The 16,560-nt window shown below is 43.4% G+C and overlaps 1 long non-coding RNA gene across 1 annotated transcript; it reads left to right on the top strand.

Annotated features, from left to right (window-relative positions):
* Positions 1–207: 207 nt before the first annotated feature.
* Positions 208–16,095, top strand: LOC102447437 (uncharacterized). The gene is made up of 4 exons (XR_332442.4): positions 208–326; positions 10,054–10,244; positions 10,387–10,518; positions 12,527–16,095. It is a non-coding gene; the product is annotated as an uncharacterized LOC102447437 (long non-coding RNA).
* Positions 16,096–16,560: the final 465 nt, after the last annotated feature.

The raw sequence follows: 16,560 nt of genomic DNA, 5'->3' as shown, positions 1-16,560 counted from the left end.
ATTTACTCTTCAAAATTCACATCTAGCCTTCCCATCTCCATTAGATATCCTGCCTCTGCCTTCATGGGGCTTCTGCCCTGAAGAATCAAGGGGAGAACATTCAATGGAGCTCTGCCATGCAGATCCAAGAGTAGAATTTTGCCCTTAAACATGCCACAAACACCTATGAAATGATTTACACTGAGTAGTATTTTTTCCTGGCCAACAGAAGGACCCTACCTTAAAGACTATGTTCTCCAGCTGTTATCAGTGAATGATGAAAGCTAGTGTGGCAAGAAGACCATAACTGTGGATATGACCAGTCATTTGTACCAGTTCCTTGTCAGGTAAGCAGCTCACAGATCACCAGAGAAATTAATTAGAAAGCTCTGAGAGAGGTGAACTCTTCACTACTGCTCAGCCATTGCACCTGGAACTGCCTTGTGAGTGTGGTATTACCCAGCTTGGACATGGATCCCTCTTCCCTTCAGTTTATGAGTCTTCTTCCAACATAACAGAAAGTTGTTATGTTAATCAGCCAGGAGCTGGCAAAAAACTAACACATAGAAATTTGATCATTTCTGTCAGCTCTGATTGTTAGCATGCTGTGTGTCTGTAATACCTATCACTGGACTGCTATTCGTTACTAATACTGAAGCCTATATGCCAACTGCCATAATCATATATACATCTTCAGTAATACTACTGAGTTATCTTTCACAGCACTGGTTATCTGAGGAACCCAAAGCTCTTCACGAAGGTAGGTAGTATGATGGCAAGGAGCGAGGAGGTGACATGTCTCTAAGGTTACAAACCCACCATTCAGCAACAAGCTGCCGATAAGTCTGCAGGAGAAGGAGAAGAGACAGAGCGTAGCAATACTCACGCTTGTTTTCCATGCGCTACCATGTATTGTGTGAATTTATTTTCCTGAAAGACTCAGAAACATATGGCTAGACATATGGGATCTCAAGAGGTCATCTAGTCGAGTCCCTTGCACTGAAGCAGGACCAACTGTACGTACACCAGGGTGGGTAGTAACACAGTGGTGGTTCACCAGGATTAGCTCCTGGTAGGCTGCCACCAATATATTTACCTGCATCGCCGCAGGTACCAGTGATTGTGGCTCTCATTGGCCACGGGGTGCCAATTCCAGTCAATGGGAGTGGTGGGAAGCAGTGTGGACGGGGGCACTGCTTTCTGCAGTTCCCATTGGAAGGGAAAGGTGATTCGTGGCCAACAGCAGTGCAATCGCCGATACCTGTGGTCATTCAGGTAAATATATTAGTGGGGGCCCACCAGCAGCAAACTGTGATCTGGCCTAGGGGTTGGTACTGGCCCACCCCTGATGTAGGCTATCTTTGACAAGTGTTTGTCTAACCTATTAAAGAGCTCCAGTGACAGGATTCCACAGCCTTCCTTAAACGCCTGTTCCAGACCTGAACTAGCCTTTGTGGCAAGGCATCTCATTGCTCTCATCATTCCTCCCTCAGGGATGGGGGGAACCTAAAGGGAGTAAGTCTGACTCCAGAGGGGTCTTCCCCCTTCACTTTCTGGTTTATTTCTTGATAGTTACAAAGTGGGCCTCATGGTAGGCCCAAGTGGCGCTCTTCAGCCAAACAGAAGAAAGAAAGAAACACCTAGAACAAAAAGGGACTATCTCTTCCTGCCCCTTCTCTGGGCTGTTACCTTGTTAGGCTGGCTTCTGTGTGCCAGTCCGTCCCCAAACAGGCATTAAAATAGGTTGCTTCCCTCTAATGGAGGAGGGCAGCCATCTATCTAAGAGACAGCTTTTCTTCCTGCTGCCCCTCACTCTGCTGCAGATTCATAGAATCATAGAATCATAGGGCTGGAAGAGACCTCAGAAGGTCATCAAGTCCAGCCCCCTGCCCAAGGCAGGACCGATCCCAACTAAATCAACCCAGACAGGGCTTTGTCAAGCCGAGATTGTATCTCATTCCCCACCCTCCCAAAGGTCACAGGCAGCCATTAAGTGGACAAAGGTGGCTCTAGTTAACCTTTAGCTCATAGGGAAAAGGGCCTTTACCACTGTAGAGTGTAGTACCTGCCTTCCCCCATTCTCTTATAACTGTCAGGTCTGACTTTGTCACATCTTATAGTTAGGAAGATTTTCCTAATATCTACCCTACATTTCCATTGTTGCTGATTGAGTCCATTACTTCTTATAAAAGACACCTCCCCACTTCAACAGAGGCAGATTAGAACAATATGGTGGCTTTTTTAAAATTCAGATTTCTGCCCTGGGTTGGCACGATGCCTGGAGTGCTGCTCAGATTCAATGAGTGTAGCACAGCCTCAGACATGCTCTAGCGCCACCAGAAGGCATGCATAAGGCAGGGCCATCACCGGCAGAAGGTCTCTGGCCTGTGCTGTAAAAGAAGTCAGACTAGATGATCATAATGGTCCTTTCTGGGCCACTTCTAGGGCCTGATCCAAAGCTCACTGACGTCAGTGGAAAGGCTCCCATTTGTTTCAGCTGACTTTGGCTCAAGCCCATGGAGAAGTACTAAGGTCCTACAATGCATAATAATAGTTGCAGGGTTGGGAGACATGTCTGAAGAATGCTGCAGTATTTTCCTAGGGGATGCAATCCCACCTCACTGGGGCTGAGTAGTTGCCTCTAACTCATCTCTTGTTTCTTCCTGGGATGGGGAGCAAGTGGCATGTCTCAAAATAAAAAGTCAGAATTATTTTTTATATAAATGTTTAAAAAAATCCCACTGGACCTTGGGATGACCAGTTTGTACCTAACTTTATACACCCCTTTTCACCTATAGATCTCAAAGCACTTTGCAAAGGTGGTTTGTGTTATTAACCACATTTTATACAGGGAGAAACTGAGGCATGGGAAGTTGGAAGTGCCTGTCAAAGGTCCCCAAGCAAATCAGTGTCAGACCTGGGAACAGATCCCACCTTTCCTGTGACCCTGTCCAGTGCTTTCTTCACTTACTGTGGTTGCAGGTTTCTGGAGCTTCTGCACACCATTTGCCCTGAAAAGAGTTTCTACTGATCTATCTGCCAGAATTTTCTTTAATTTACATATTTTCCTTTATATCTGTACAGCCAAATATCAGCCACACAGTGCAGTGCAAATATGGTCAATTTAATATCATAGGGTATGTCTAGACTACAGGCTTACGTCAACATAAGTTTTGTCGACAGAATCTGTCGTCAAAACTTATGTCGACATAGAGCGTCTAGACTACATCCAGTTCTGTCGACAAAGCAAGCCGCTTTGTCGACATAACAGTGTGGACGCAAAGGACAGTGTAGATGCAATAATGCCTTCTATCGACAGAACTCTGTCGACAAAAGGCTTTATTCCTCGTAGAATGAGGTTTACATACGTCGACAAAACTGCTGAGTTTTGTCGACGTTATGTCGACATAACTCAAAGGCAGTGTGGACTCAGGTATAGTTTTGTCGACAAAAGTCCACTTTTGTCGACAAAACCCTGTAGTCTAGACACACCCTAACAGTCTGCCTGTCTGTCTGTTTGTCTCTCTCTCTCTCTCTCTCCAGCTGTCATGCACAGGATTTAAAAATACTTGCCTTACCATTAACCTAGTTAAACCCCCAATGGAAAGCAGCAAGTTGACTCACATCCCATTTGTAAACATGTTCTGCCATCATCTCCCTCCCCCTTGCTCCAAAGGAGCAGAACTGGTGGGAGGTTTTCCAGAGCAACGCAGTGAAATGAAGACTAGGAGTCGTATAAATACCACTAATGTCACTAGTCCACAGCTATTGGTGGCCGTCATGTCTTATCTTACTTGTTCTTTCATTTTATTGCCATTCTGGTCTCTTCCACTTCGTTCCCTTTTCTTTTTAATTTTTTCCCTTGTTCTTCCTTTTTTATGTCTGGCCGGTTTTTGTGCTTGCTTTGCATTTCTCTCACTGCAAAACTATCCTTTTGTTTGAGAAACCGAAAGAACATCATCCTTTTCCTGGTCTATGTCCTACCAACCCCTCTCCCCAATCGCCTTCTATCTTGTTCTTTTGTTCCTTTCTATCCTCTTTTTCTGCTTGATTCTTATCCCTTGTTTTATCTCCCCCTATTTTCCTTCAAGGGTCTATCTCCTTACTCTCTATTGTTCTTTTCCATGGTGTTTCCTCTCCTTGGTCTCCCACTTTCCCTGATGTTCCTGCTCCATGTTGTCCTCTCTTGCTTTACCTCACTTTGCTTGCAATTTTTTGCTGCTTTCCCCAGCTCACTTCCTCCTACCACAATGATTCAGAGAGGTGCCCCACTGAACAGACCCCTTTTAAAGACAGACACCCTGTAAAACAAGCAAAGAAACAAACAAATGTCCCAGCTCTGGAGAACTCAATGTGAAGCAAATTCCCAGATAAAGGAGGGACCTTAATTTTAGAGCAGGGCCATTTCCTAGGCAGGCAGTGAAATAAATATTGCACATGAGGACAAATTATAGTTCTTCCTCAAAATCACTGTTACCTTAAGGTTAAGGTTGTTCAGGTGCTTTTTTCTGTCAGTTCAAGCAGTAAAAAATAAAGGGTCTTACTACTGCAGTGTGTATTACCATCCAAAATGATCTGCATCTCCCACCCAAACTCTGTAACATGCACAGGTAATCACAGCCTCTTCTCTGCCTCTACAAGGTTCCTTTTGCTTCCGACCCACAGCCACTCACAATGCATCCCTCTAGTTCAGTGGTTTCCAAACTTTTCGGCATCATGCCCCCCTTTTTGATTTTTTGAGAAACCCTCACCCCCCCCAAATAGCAGCAAAACTTGGGGTGGGATTGACGGAGTGTGTGTGTGGCTGGGTCGCCTCACCCCCCCCCTGGAATTTCTTCATGCCCCCCAGTTTGGGAACCCATGCTCTAGTTCCACTCAGTCACTCTCAAATGCACACACTTAACCATAGGCTTGGAGAGAGGAGGTTGCCTTAATGACGATGAATGCACTTTCACTGTGAGAGTACGAACTGTGTTCTTACCTCTGAGCAAGCTAAAGTCACACTGAAGTTGGTGGGGTGTGTGTGATTTACAGGAACTGGTTGTGTGCATTGGAGGTTGTTGGATGTGGAAAGAGAAAGTGAGTTTGCTGTGAAGATGAATCATCTGTGAAACAGCACCTGGTGTGGTAGCCTGGTTCCTGGGCTGGCCTGGGTATAAGTTGCTGGTGACCCATAAGGTTGTGGAAGAGAAGAGCTGCTGCAGTACTGCCATGGTTTCAGAGCAAAGGATTCCTTTCCCAGAGGAGAGCTACAGTAGCTCTATCTGGTGGGGAGGCAGCCATGTACTATTGCTGCTCTGCCCTTCCCTGAGCTCACTTCCATACCCACTGCCATGGCCCTTCATGCCAGCAACATCACCACATATTCCCATATCTCCCTCAAACTCTTGTATCTTGCCCCCTTTCCCTAGATCAGGACCACCACTCACTCCCACTGCCACTTAGACTTTGGATCACTCTCTTGGTTTCCCTCAGTACTTTGGTCTGCTCTCCCTACAGCCTGATCCTTCTCACTTCGTAGGGGACTGGTATGCAAGTACCTATTATGGAAAGCACACTAGAGAGCTTGAGTCAGGAAAGTGCTAGCGTGCTTGCTGTAATGAGTGCTGAAAACAGTCCGGTTTTGTTTACACTAATGTCCAAACAATTTTCAACACAGTCCACCAAATTTTCCTGCTCTAGTGACAAAGCGTGTTCTGCCATGAGCAATCATATCAGCAAGAGTCGCTCTTATGCTGGAGTAAGGAAAACAATGACAAGAACAAAACTGAAGTTTCCACAGGGGAGCTCATATGTGAGGCTCATCTGTAAAGTACAGCAACTCTGAGAACAAAGTGACTGTTTTCTGCACAGAGGCAGTGTTCCAGAGATTTAAAGGTACGATGCACAGAAGAAAGGGCAGAATAATTTCAAGCTGCATATACCACAGACTGGATCTAGAGGTGCCATTCTCTGGGGGAAATGAACTTCTAACTATATAATCACCTAGAAAAATTCTTTCAGGAAATGATCCCATTTCATTTTTTTTAAAGCATAGGTAAAATCCCAAGTGACTTGACTAATGTTTTCTCTTTAAGTTTTTAAAGTTAGGTACATGCTTACATACCTTGCTGAATCAAGACCTAGGCAGATTCAGTTTTGTCACCTCAAGCTTATTCATTGAACAAATTTCCTCTGGAGCTAGTTGCAAATCTGGGAATTGCTAGATTAGTCTTCATAAAAGATAGAAACAGTGGCAGCAGAAAGCTCTTTCGAAGTAAAGGAAGGCAAAGAGTGTGAATTAAATGATACACACTTCAACCTTTTCCTTTCAAAGTGAAAGGAGAGCTTCAGAGTATTTCCTGGGGGAAGAATATCACATTTAGAGGTGTGCTGCCTTTACAAACAATGGATACAAAATTCCCTAAAAGTCATGCATTTCCAGCTCCAAGAAGTCAGTTATTGGCACATGGGACCCCATGGTTCTAGCTCATTGACTCTTTGATTTCTCAATTCAGACTACACGCAAGTTGTAAATTCATTTGCCACAGAGAACAGTCACAGTAGATAGGATCAAGGAAGCTTTTCCGGATCATGTTATTGTTTCACATGCATATGAGTAATTCCTGCAAAGGAGGAACCATGAACTTGTATAACTTATTTATCGCACAGCCTAGAGAATGATCATTGTCAGGGCTGGTTTCATTTCATAAATGTTTATTGGATTTTTCACATGAGAAATTGTTTTCTTTATGGCAGCTCCTCTCTCCCTCCCATCATGTTTATAGTCCCTTTGCAGCTTTTAGCTGAGTCCGGTAGGTCAGGAACACTTCACATTGCTCCTGAGCTATTGCCCCCTGGCCAGCCCACAAAGGGGGAAATGGAAGAAATCCCTAAGGCATCTGAGGCACACACAGTATTCATGCAAAACAATAAGACTCGCATACAACATGACAAGGAGGAGGAGAATCCCACTTTGTCACAGTTTTCCTGTGCATTGCACCAAAGCCTAGATGGTGGGAGCAAGGGTGTTACTCTTACTGAGGCTCTCAGGGGAAGGGGAAGCTGCCCACCTGCCTGCACAAGATGGTGGCCTTTCTAACCTGAGAACCAGGAGGGAGATGAGGTCAGGTGACACTTTGCCCAGAAACAGGGCCAGCTTGAGCCATTCCTATGCCCTGGGCAGCAGGCGCACGATGTATGCGCGGCTCTGCATCCGGGCCCATGGCACATGCACGGCCCTCTCCCTCCCCCCCCCCCGGCGCGCTGTGCACGTTACAGCTGCAATCAGGCATGTGGCGCCTGATGGCAGCTCTAAGGGGCGTTGCAAGGACAGGCACGCGGTGCCCCTTACAGCTGCCATCAGACGCCCCCCATAGGTTGGCGCCCCGGGCAGCTGCCCAGCTAGCCCATGCCTTAATCCGGCCCTGCCCACAAAGCAAGGCCAAAAACTGGAGGAGGGGCTATGGGCATGTTGGAGTCCAGGAGACTGGCTGGGTCTAGTCAGTCCCCTGTTTGGGACTCGGAGTGAGGGGGTTTAGTGGCACCAGGCACCTGGTCCCCCCAAGCAAACTCTGTTCTGTGCTGTGTTCCTGTCAGCGAATAAACCCTTTGTTTTCAGGGTCGCCAGGTGTCTGGTATTCACCCGGACAGTCTGGTATTTTCACCTCCTGTCCAGTAAAAAAATTCAGAAAATACGGGACATCTAAAATGTCCGGTATTTTCTGAATTTTTCCAGGCCAGGAGGTGAAAATCACAGGTGCTTACCTGGTTCAGCAGGGGAGCTGTCTGGCCCGGCGCAGGGAGAAAGATGGCGGACAGCCGCCAGCAGCCTGTTAGGGCCAAAAAACCTTAAAAGCATTTCTTAAGGGGGCCACACTGATTTTTAAACATTTTTATATTTTTTTGGTCTCCTCCTTTTTTTTTTCTCAACATAAGTTTTTCCCCATGGTTTTTTGGGGGGGGGGGGGGGGGGTGGTTCAGTATTTTTGGTTAAACCATCTGGCAACCCTATTTGTTTTACATGCTGGCTGAGAGCCATGGCTGATAGTGAAGTTGGAGTGCCAGTGGTCCTGTCCAGGTGGATCTACTGCAGGAAATACACAATAGGTCAAGAGGGGCTGAATGCTCTGAGGCCTACCACAGGAAGGCCATAGCTGAGGAAGATCCTTGCCCTGGATAGCCTGCACTGAGGTGAATCAGGTTACAAGAGAGTCCAGGCTGGCTTTATACAGTTCCAGAGCATTGGAGCTGGGTGAGGTGGTGTCTGCGGCAGGGCCTGTTGTGGAGCGGGGGTTGCCCCAGGCCTCACACTTCTCAAGATAGCCCTGCCTTATGCATCAGGTATACTGGTCGTATCTCCAGTTGAAAACTATTTCTGGGGCGTTTCATGTTTTCAGCAGAGCTGTGCACAAGTTGCAAAAGTGTATCTAAATCTAAACATCCCAAAGCCTCAGGTGCGTGTCCATGTGGGATCTTGATTCTGCCCCTAATGAACAGAGGGACCAGACCCACAGTTCAGACTTAGACTTGAACATTCAGAGTTTGGGAATGTTCAGATTGGAGAGTTTGCTTCAGCCTCCCTTTCAGGTCTTTGGTACAAAGACAAGGGTCATTTGCAAAATTCAAAACCAAATCTAGATATTAAATACTCATTAAAAGTGCAAAGAACATTCAGGCAGAGTGCAAGCATCAGACATGGTGGACATTGCAAGAGGGCCCTTAACCAGGCTCAATCTTAGACCATTTATTGCATTAAACCTTGAATTGAACCTGGCATCAAACCATGTAGCACCCATGAGAGTACCTTGCTCTTTTGCTGGTACAAGCTCCAACATTCTGGAGAGCAGAATCTGAGCTTTGGTTGAGACCTGCTCTAATTAGTAGTGAAATGCAGCAACTCTATGATGTCTTAGCAGTACAGAGGCTCCAAGCTGGGGCAGGAAATTCTCATAATTAAAGGGCTTGCTGATCTTTCCCTCTCCAGAAAATGACATTTGCTAATTACATCATTTTGATGTATATGATACCCAAACCAAACATGTTATAAATTAGCAAATGCTCATTTGTTTCATGAAAAAGTATTGTTCTTCTTTTATTCAATGACCTTTTTGTTCTTCTACATCCTGGACCAATCAAGTGCCGTTGCGGTGACTGAGCCTGGAGCACAGACAATAGCTTATTCCGTCTATTCTGTTCAGATGACTGTAGGAACGGGCAGCCACTTTGTCATGTGGAGACTGGAGGTTGTTTAAAACCCTTTTTCCCACCATTTAGTGAGAGTCTGAATCCTGAGAGGAAAACCCTGTCATAATAATAATACTCCACAGGCTGGAGTCCACTGAATTTTTCTCAGCTTTATGATTTGGGTGGGGTTGGAATGCAGCTCCCCCCAGCCCGAGCACAGTTTAATTTTGGAGATATTGCACTGGCATTTGCTATGTTTCCGGCATATGTTTTTTTCAATGAATTTCATGTGCAGTCTGCACACTATAAATCTAGTGCTGGCTGATGCCAAGACTCCATTCATTTTGATTACAAACTCTCAGGGGCAGGGCAGGTTTTTCTACCATATATCTGTAGCATGGCCCAGCACAATGAGAGCCTGTTCCTTGATAGGGGTTCCTCTGTGCTGCTGTCATTCAAATACATCAGATTCTTAGTTCTGCTTTGGTCATTTTAGGTTGTTCAGGCAATACAGAGTGGTCAGGTTCTGGGGGTATGTAGCCAGTGGAGAATTCTCCAGGAGGAGGGGAGTTCTTCACCTGGGTTAAAGTGCTAGGGCCTTTCTCTACACCAGCAGCCAATTCCCAGAATAGGAAGTGGGCTGAGAGGCTGGGGAAGTTGTGGGGTGAAGATGTGGAGAGGCTTTTGGGGACCTTACTCTGGTGCCATAAATGTGCTCTACCTCATGCTGGGGTTGGGCAGGGCAGAACCTTTGCTGGTTTCCTGATGGCCCTCCCACTCTCCAGAGCTAGGGTTGCCAGATGGTTTCAAAAAAATACCGGACACACTTAACATTACATCACAATCTATATTACATCTTATTTAGAAAATACCAGACATTTATATTTTCTCAATTTGTTTCCCGAACAGAAAGCTCAAATACTGGACTGTCCGGTTCAAAACCAGACACCTGACAAACCTATCCAGAGCTTAGATACAAGGACAATTGAGCTCACTAGTACGGTGGAGGGAGAATATGAAATGCAGGGGAACCTGATTCTTCATGGCCTTCCATCTTGCATTGGAACCCAAACAAAGAGGGTGCAAGGATGCTACTGCTGGTATGTATGGAGCCCTCTGATGTGATAGCATCCCGTTGCACAGGTGTGAGTGACTACACCTCTTGCTGTTGCCCTGGAGAATCAGTTTTGGGTGAAATGTTACATGCCTCATTTCATTGCACTTCTATTCTTATTTGTCTAGTTAGGTGCACCAGCCACAGGCCAAGCAAAGGCAATGAGTGCATTGATGGAAAAGGCCACTTGACCCAAGACTCACAACTCAAAGTTACAGAGGAGCATGAGGAATTAGTGGGGAACCTGAGGGAAGAGCATGGTAAGAAGTGACAAGATACTGGATTAATAAAATATAAGTTAACTGAGTTGCCATGTATCCAAGTGATTGCAGCAGATCTATAGCCGCTGGATTTTTTGTACAGGTATGTAGAGGGCCCTGAATTATGAATGCAGCAAGAGTTACTCATATCCTGTGGATTTAGAATGGGGCCTAAGGACTTTATTGTCATTTATAGTTTTTTTCTAATAAGTCCTTACACTCACTTTCTTCCTACATATCCCTTTGGAAACTAGCATGTACTATACACAGCAAGTGTTTATCTTCCTGCTTTTAAGACAGACGTCAGAATATTTCCCTCCTTATTTGTGCTCCATCTTTTCTCACAGTCCGATTATTTATGACATCATCATCCTTTCCTCCTCAGCTCCAGACACAGTGTTTCAGTGGCTACAATTTCCTGATCAAGAATTTCCAGCTCACATTGTTGGGGGAAGAAAGAAGTGTGTGTGTGAGGGGAGGGGGGGGGGGGGTTTGCTTGGTGCTGAAGAATTAAATGAGAAATACAGCCGTGGAAAACTCAGATGCACATACACAGCAACAACAACTAAGGTTGTTATAATTAATTTAAAATCTGTTTACAAAAGATTCCTTTTATGTTGAACTGGCTCTGTAAGTGGCTCAAGAAGTATGAAAAACAGGAACTCAAACTGCCTCATTAGGAATTGACTCTGCTCAGTAATTAGTGGCTAGAAAACAAAACAAGGAAAAGCAGGTGGTGAGTGAACTCCAGGCAGCCAGCTATTTTATGATTTGAATGCTCATTACGGCAACAAAATGATTTTTTAGAAAAATGGTGGGTAAGATGATCACAAGAAACAAGATTTGAATTTTACATGTTTAATGTAAAATGCTGCCTGTTCAAAGTTACCCATTAACAGTTTTAGCTGTTCCCAGTCTGGAGTTTAATTTATAATGAGACAGTGCTTTGCTGTATTTTAAAAGACAACTCTGTTCTCTAGCATCTAGTGCCCTGCTGCTAAAATCAAGTTAAAAGTAATTAGTGAACGATATCATACTTTGCTGATAGAATCAGGCAAGATAACCCCAGACATTCATATCAATTATATTTCATAACAATAACCTGAGCAGGGCAAACACTGCAACCGGTTTCTAGCAAGTCTGTATTTTTAAATGAACTGGGTCATGCTACACTCAACTTTACTTGTGTTTGTTTTCTGTTTGCATGCACGCAGTGGAGTTTTTTTTGGTACACATTTTTGCAAAAAGTTCATTTAGAAATGGTATGTATCTGTATGAATAGTTGCAGAAAATGGGTTTTAAATTTGTGAGAGTAGTCACACCAGAAGTGCTTGTGTGCTCATCCAGTCAGTGACCGTAACAATACCATGGGACTTTTCTGACTAATCACAACTAAGCCACACAACTTAAATAACAAATATCAGATACAGTGAATGGATCATTATCAGTCCACAGAGTTAAAAATATAATCAAAAATTAAAAAATCAGCAAGCACTTTCATATGAAGAATAAAAACAAGGGAAACCATCTGCTCATCGTTATCCCATTAGTAGAAAAAAGTAGCTGAAGTGCAATTTTTTTTGCTGGGAATTTTATTTCTCATGTCTCATTATAACAATTAATAACTGCTTATAAAGTCTCAGAAGGGTAGCCAAGTTAGTCTGTAACAGGAAAATCTTAAAAAACATCCAATAGGCTAGTAGCACCTTAAAAACTAACAAAACGTAGCTGTTATCATGAGCTTTCGTGGCCACAACCTACTTCATCTGAAGAAGTGAGTTGCACCCACGAAAGCTCATGATATCATCTACATGTTTTGTTAGTCTTTAAGGTGCTACTGTTTATAAAATGTGATTATTTATATATTGTGTTGTTTTATGTATACTCTCGAGATATAGTACATTCTTGTAAATACATTTTGATCCATTAGGAGGCTGGTGGCTTTGCACGATGAACTAAAGTAGTTAAACTGCATACAAGGAATATTTATTAGACTTTTATTTTTCAGAACAATGTTTTGCAGAGATCTGAATTGAAGAGGACTCCAAGAAGAGCCACGAAAATGATGAAAGGATTAGAAATCAGGCCGTATGGTGATGGACTCGAGGAGCTCAATTGATTTAGCTTAACAAAGAGAAGATTAAGGGATGACTTGATTGCAGCCTATAAGCATCTACCCGGAGAATAAGTATTTAATAATGGACTCGTCAGTCTAGCAGAGACAGGTATAACATGATGAATGGCTGAAAGTTGCACGATGCATTTCAGACTGGACATGAGAGAAACTGACCACTGGAACAATTTATCCAGAGTCATAGTGAAGTCTCTGTTGCTGACAATTTATAAAATATATGGTGTAGGAATAATTTTGGAAGAAGTTCTATGGCTTGTGTTGTACATGAGGACAGAGTAGATGATCACAGTGGTCCCTTTTTGGCCTTTGAATCTATATATCTAGGAAACAATATGTTTTCCACCAGTGAAACTCTGCACTGTTACATCATTTCAACCCTATGGATTTCAGTGGGGTAGAACCAGAATAGCTGAGTGGCTAAAGGGCACTCTCATGTCCTGTACACTGTCATTCCAATAGTAAAAACCTAGAGCTGGAAAGAAAGGGTTGGCTAGTGGTTACAGTAAGGAGACTGGTGCAATGACTTCTATGTTCTTGCTGTGTGGTCTCTTGGGCAACTCAATATCTCTGTGTAGCTATTTGTAAAATTGGTATAAATAGTAGTACCACACCTAGTAGTCAAGAAACAAGGAATAATTCATTCATAATTGCAAAATACTTTGAGATATTTGAAAGGAAGGTGTGAGGTAAGGAATTAATCAAGCTAATTAACTTGAGGGAACTAGGACTTGCTCTGGAATCTGAGACTAGAGCAAAATCCAAAGGCAAAATGTCTGGTTCCTATCACAATGCTCCATTTGTCTGCACAGTCACTGCACTATTGGGATCCATTTCATGCTTACGCAATGAGGCAAAATAGCTCTGAAATGGAAGGCACGTGCTATACATGTAGGTCTTGTGCTGCCCCTGAACAAAGGTGAATGGCATCTCAAGGGTCTGGGAAATGTTTTGAGATACTGTCTGGCAGAACACATGGGCTGTGTCTAGACTGGCAAGTTTTTCCGCAAAATCAGCTGCTTTTGCGGAAAAACTTGCCAGCTGTCTACACTGGCCGCTTGAATTTCCACAAGAACACTGACTTCCTACTGTAAGAAATCAGTGCTTCTTGTGGAAATACTATGCTGCTCCCATTCAGGCAAAAGCCCTCTTGCACAAATCATTTGCGCAAGAGGGCCAGTGTAGACAGCACAGTACTGTTTTGCACAAAAAAGCCCCGATGGCTAAAATGGCGATTGGGGCTTTTTTGTGCAAAAGCGCATCTAGATTGGCATGGACACTTTTCCGCAAAAAGTGCTTTTGCAGAAAAGTGTCTGTGCCAATCTAGATGCTCTTTTCAACAAATGCTTTTAACGGAAAACTTTTTCGTTAAAAGCATTTGCGGAAGATCATGCCAGTCTAGATGTAGCCATGGTATTTAACTTCTGGTGGAGGAGAAAGAGGATGAACAAATCTGCCCTGCAAGGGGTGGAGCTTTAAAACAGACACCAGTTGGATACATTACACATTAAATACAGAGAGCTTCTGAAATCACATGCTGCTCTCCATGAAACAAGATCCTTGTAGTTCCATTTGAGACTCACTTCATGTGTTCTAAAGACCACTGAAAACCACCCTTTTGAACAGAAGGATATTGTGTGAGCAAAGGAGACTGGGGATGAAGAAAGCACTAGAGCTATTGCACATGCTCCATGCTTCGGAAAGGTCTGATGTGTAATTGTGATCAATCCACAGAGTAAAAAAAAATGGAAAGATTGTCACTGAATACAAATGAATCTGAGGAGACCCAACATATCTAGAAGCAGCAAGAAATAATATCAGTTAATCAGATATATTATTCATTGTGAATTATTCGTTCAGCTGTAATAACTGCTAGTACCCAGGGTGAATGCTTTCCATGCTTCTGTATACATCGGTCGCCAAAAGTCATTGACTGGTAATGAGTATAAGCCATGTTCCCGGTTATCTTAATATGACATTTGTAGATGACATTTGTGAGTCATGAAAATGAAGGTTTAATAGCACTGGCTTGGAGCCATGTGTAGCATGAGCAGACTCTGCAAACCAATGCATTTCAGTTTGGATCAACTACTCCAAACCTTTTCTAGTCCACTAGTATCCCCCATTCAGCTCTGTCAAAGAATCTCTATCCACATTTGCAACAGTTCTACTAGTTCAGCCTTGGGGAGCACAAATGTTGCCAAATTTTGCTCTGTTAAGAATCATCCGTTAAGGGATAGATGGAGGTGATAATATCAGACTCCAGAAAGGCAAATGGTTTCATGGATTTTTATAAGCCTGGGAAAAGGCAGCTATAAAATGCTGCAAGGTTAAAAAATAAAATGTTCCTAAATTTGCATGTTTCCTCCTCATGTTCCTGAAGCCAGAAGTGACCTGTAGAATGGCTGGAAGAATCCTGCTCTGCTGTGTACACTTTTTTAAAAACTTGTTACATGAAACATTGTTTTTTTTCAATTTCAGGAAGTCTCTTGATGCCCTTTAGTTGATTTTGTTTTGCTTGTTATCGGGACAACTAATATTTTTTCCTGTTAAGGGAAAAAAAAGATTTTCCCAAGCAGATTAAAGATGTTTTTAAAGTATATGAATGGTGACATGGCTTACTTTCGTTGCTTTGTTTATTTTTAATAATGGAAAACACCTTAATTTATCGTAGCAAGACGTCCATCCTGGGGCAAACCTTGAATTGATTTTTTTCTTGCTGTTTTTGCCTTGTTTGTGGTTTCTTATCTAATGGAATTCTGTGGGTTTGTGAAAAATTGTGTGGGCTAAATTTTCATAGTGCAATGTCTGCAGAATAGGGGTAACAATAGTAACTTTTAGGGGGAAATCTCTATTTCATATTGTGATAATAGGACAATTAAAAATACAAGTAAGTGTATATAAACATCTCCAAGACATCTATACCAGACCTGTAAGGTTGGGTTAAGATACTCAACTCCAGCTATGGCAAATAGTAGCTGGAGTCAGCATACCTTAAGCTAAGCATAGCACTGTCTTTAAATGCCCCTGTTGGCTTCTCTTGCTCCTCACAACTGCCCTCATTGTTCAATTTAACAGGTCTCAACTAGACCTGCTAAATCCAATGCCAGCTCACTCTCCAGTGTGACAAGCGAAGACGTGGCCTTAAGTGCATCCAACGCTTATGTTAAATGTTATTTAAATGTCCGGGCTCATATTTGTATATATTTTAAAATAGGTTCAATTAATGAAATTCAGATCTGCAATGGGGTAGCTGTGGTCTTGTTCCTCGAGCATATTACTAGGAGACAGCAAACCTATGCCTTGATTTTCCACTGCCTTGCACCTTGGGATATTATTTACTCCTTTCCATAGTAAGTAAAAATCACTATACAATCTGAATGGCAGTGTTATACCCCATCTTTACTTAGGGAATGCAAGGTGCAAGGCAGTGGGCAAATTAGGGTTATGGATTTTAGTTCTATTTCTGCTATGTAACTTGCTGTGTGACCTTGGGCAAGTCACAAGTTTGTTACCCTGTCTGAGGCTATATCCAGACTGCTTCTTTAGGAAGGCTTCTTTCGGAAGAAGTTTTTCCGGAAGAGAGCGTCCATACCGCAAAAGCACATCGAAAAAGCGATCTGCTTTTTTGAAATATAGCGTCCACACTGAATGGACGCTATCTTACATTTCAGCTGCAGATCTCTCGAGACATCTAGATAGACTTACGTGTAGTGCTGGGGAGGAGCTGGTGGTCATGGTACATGTAGGTAGCAATGACATAGGGAAGGGTCAGAGAGGGGTTCTGGAGTCCAAATTTAGACTGCTGGGAAAGAGATTGAAATCCAGGACCTCTATGGTAGCATTCCTGAAATGCTTCCAGTTCCACATGCAGGGCCCAGTAGCCAGGCAGAATTTCAGCGTCTCAATGC

The sequence above is a fragment of the Pelodiscus sinensis genome, chromosome 4 (genome assembly GCF_049634645.1).
Source record: "Pelodiscus sinensis isolate JC-2024 chromosome 4, ASM4963464v1, whole genome shotgun sequence".
NCBI classification, from domain to species: Eukaryota; Metazoa; Chordata; order Testudines; family Trionychidae; genus Pelodiscus; species Pelodiscus sinensis.
Note: the sequence above shows the minus strand (reverse complement) of the source record. Positions and strands in the feature narration are given on the sequence as shown.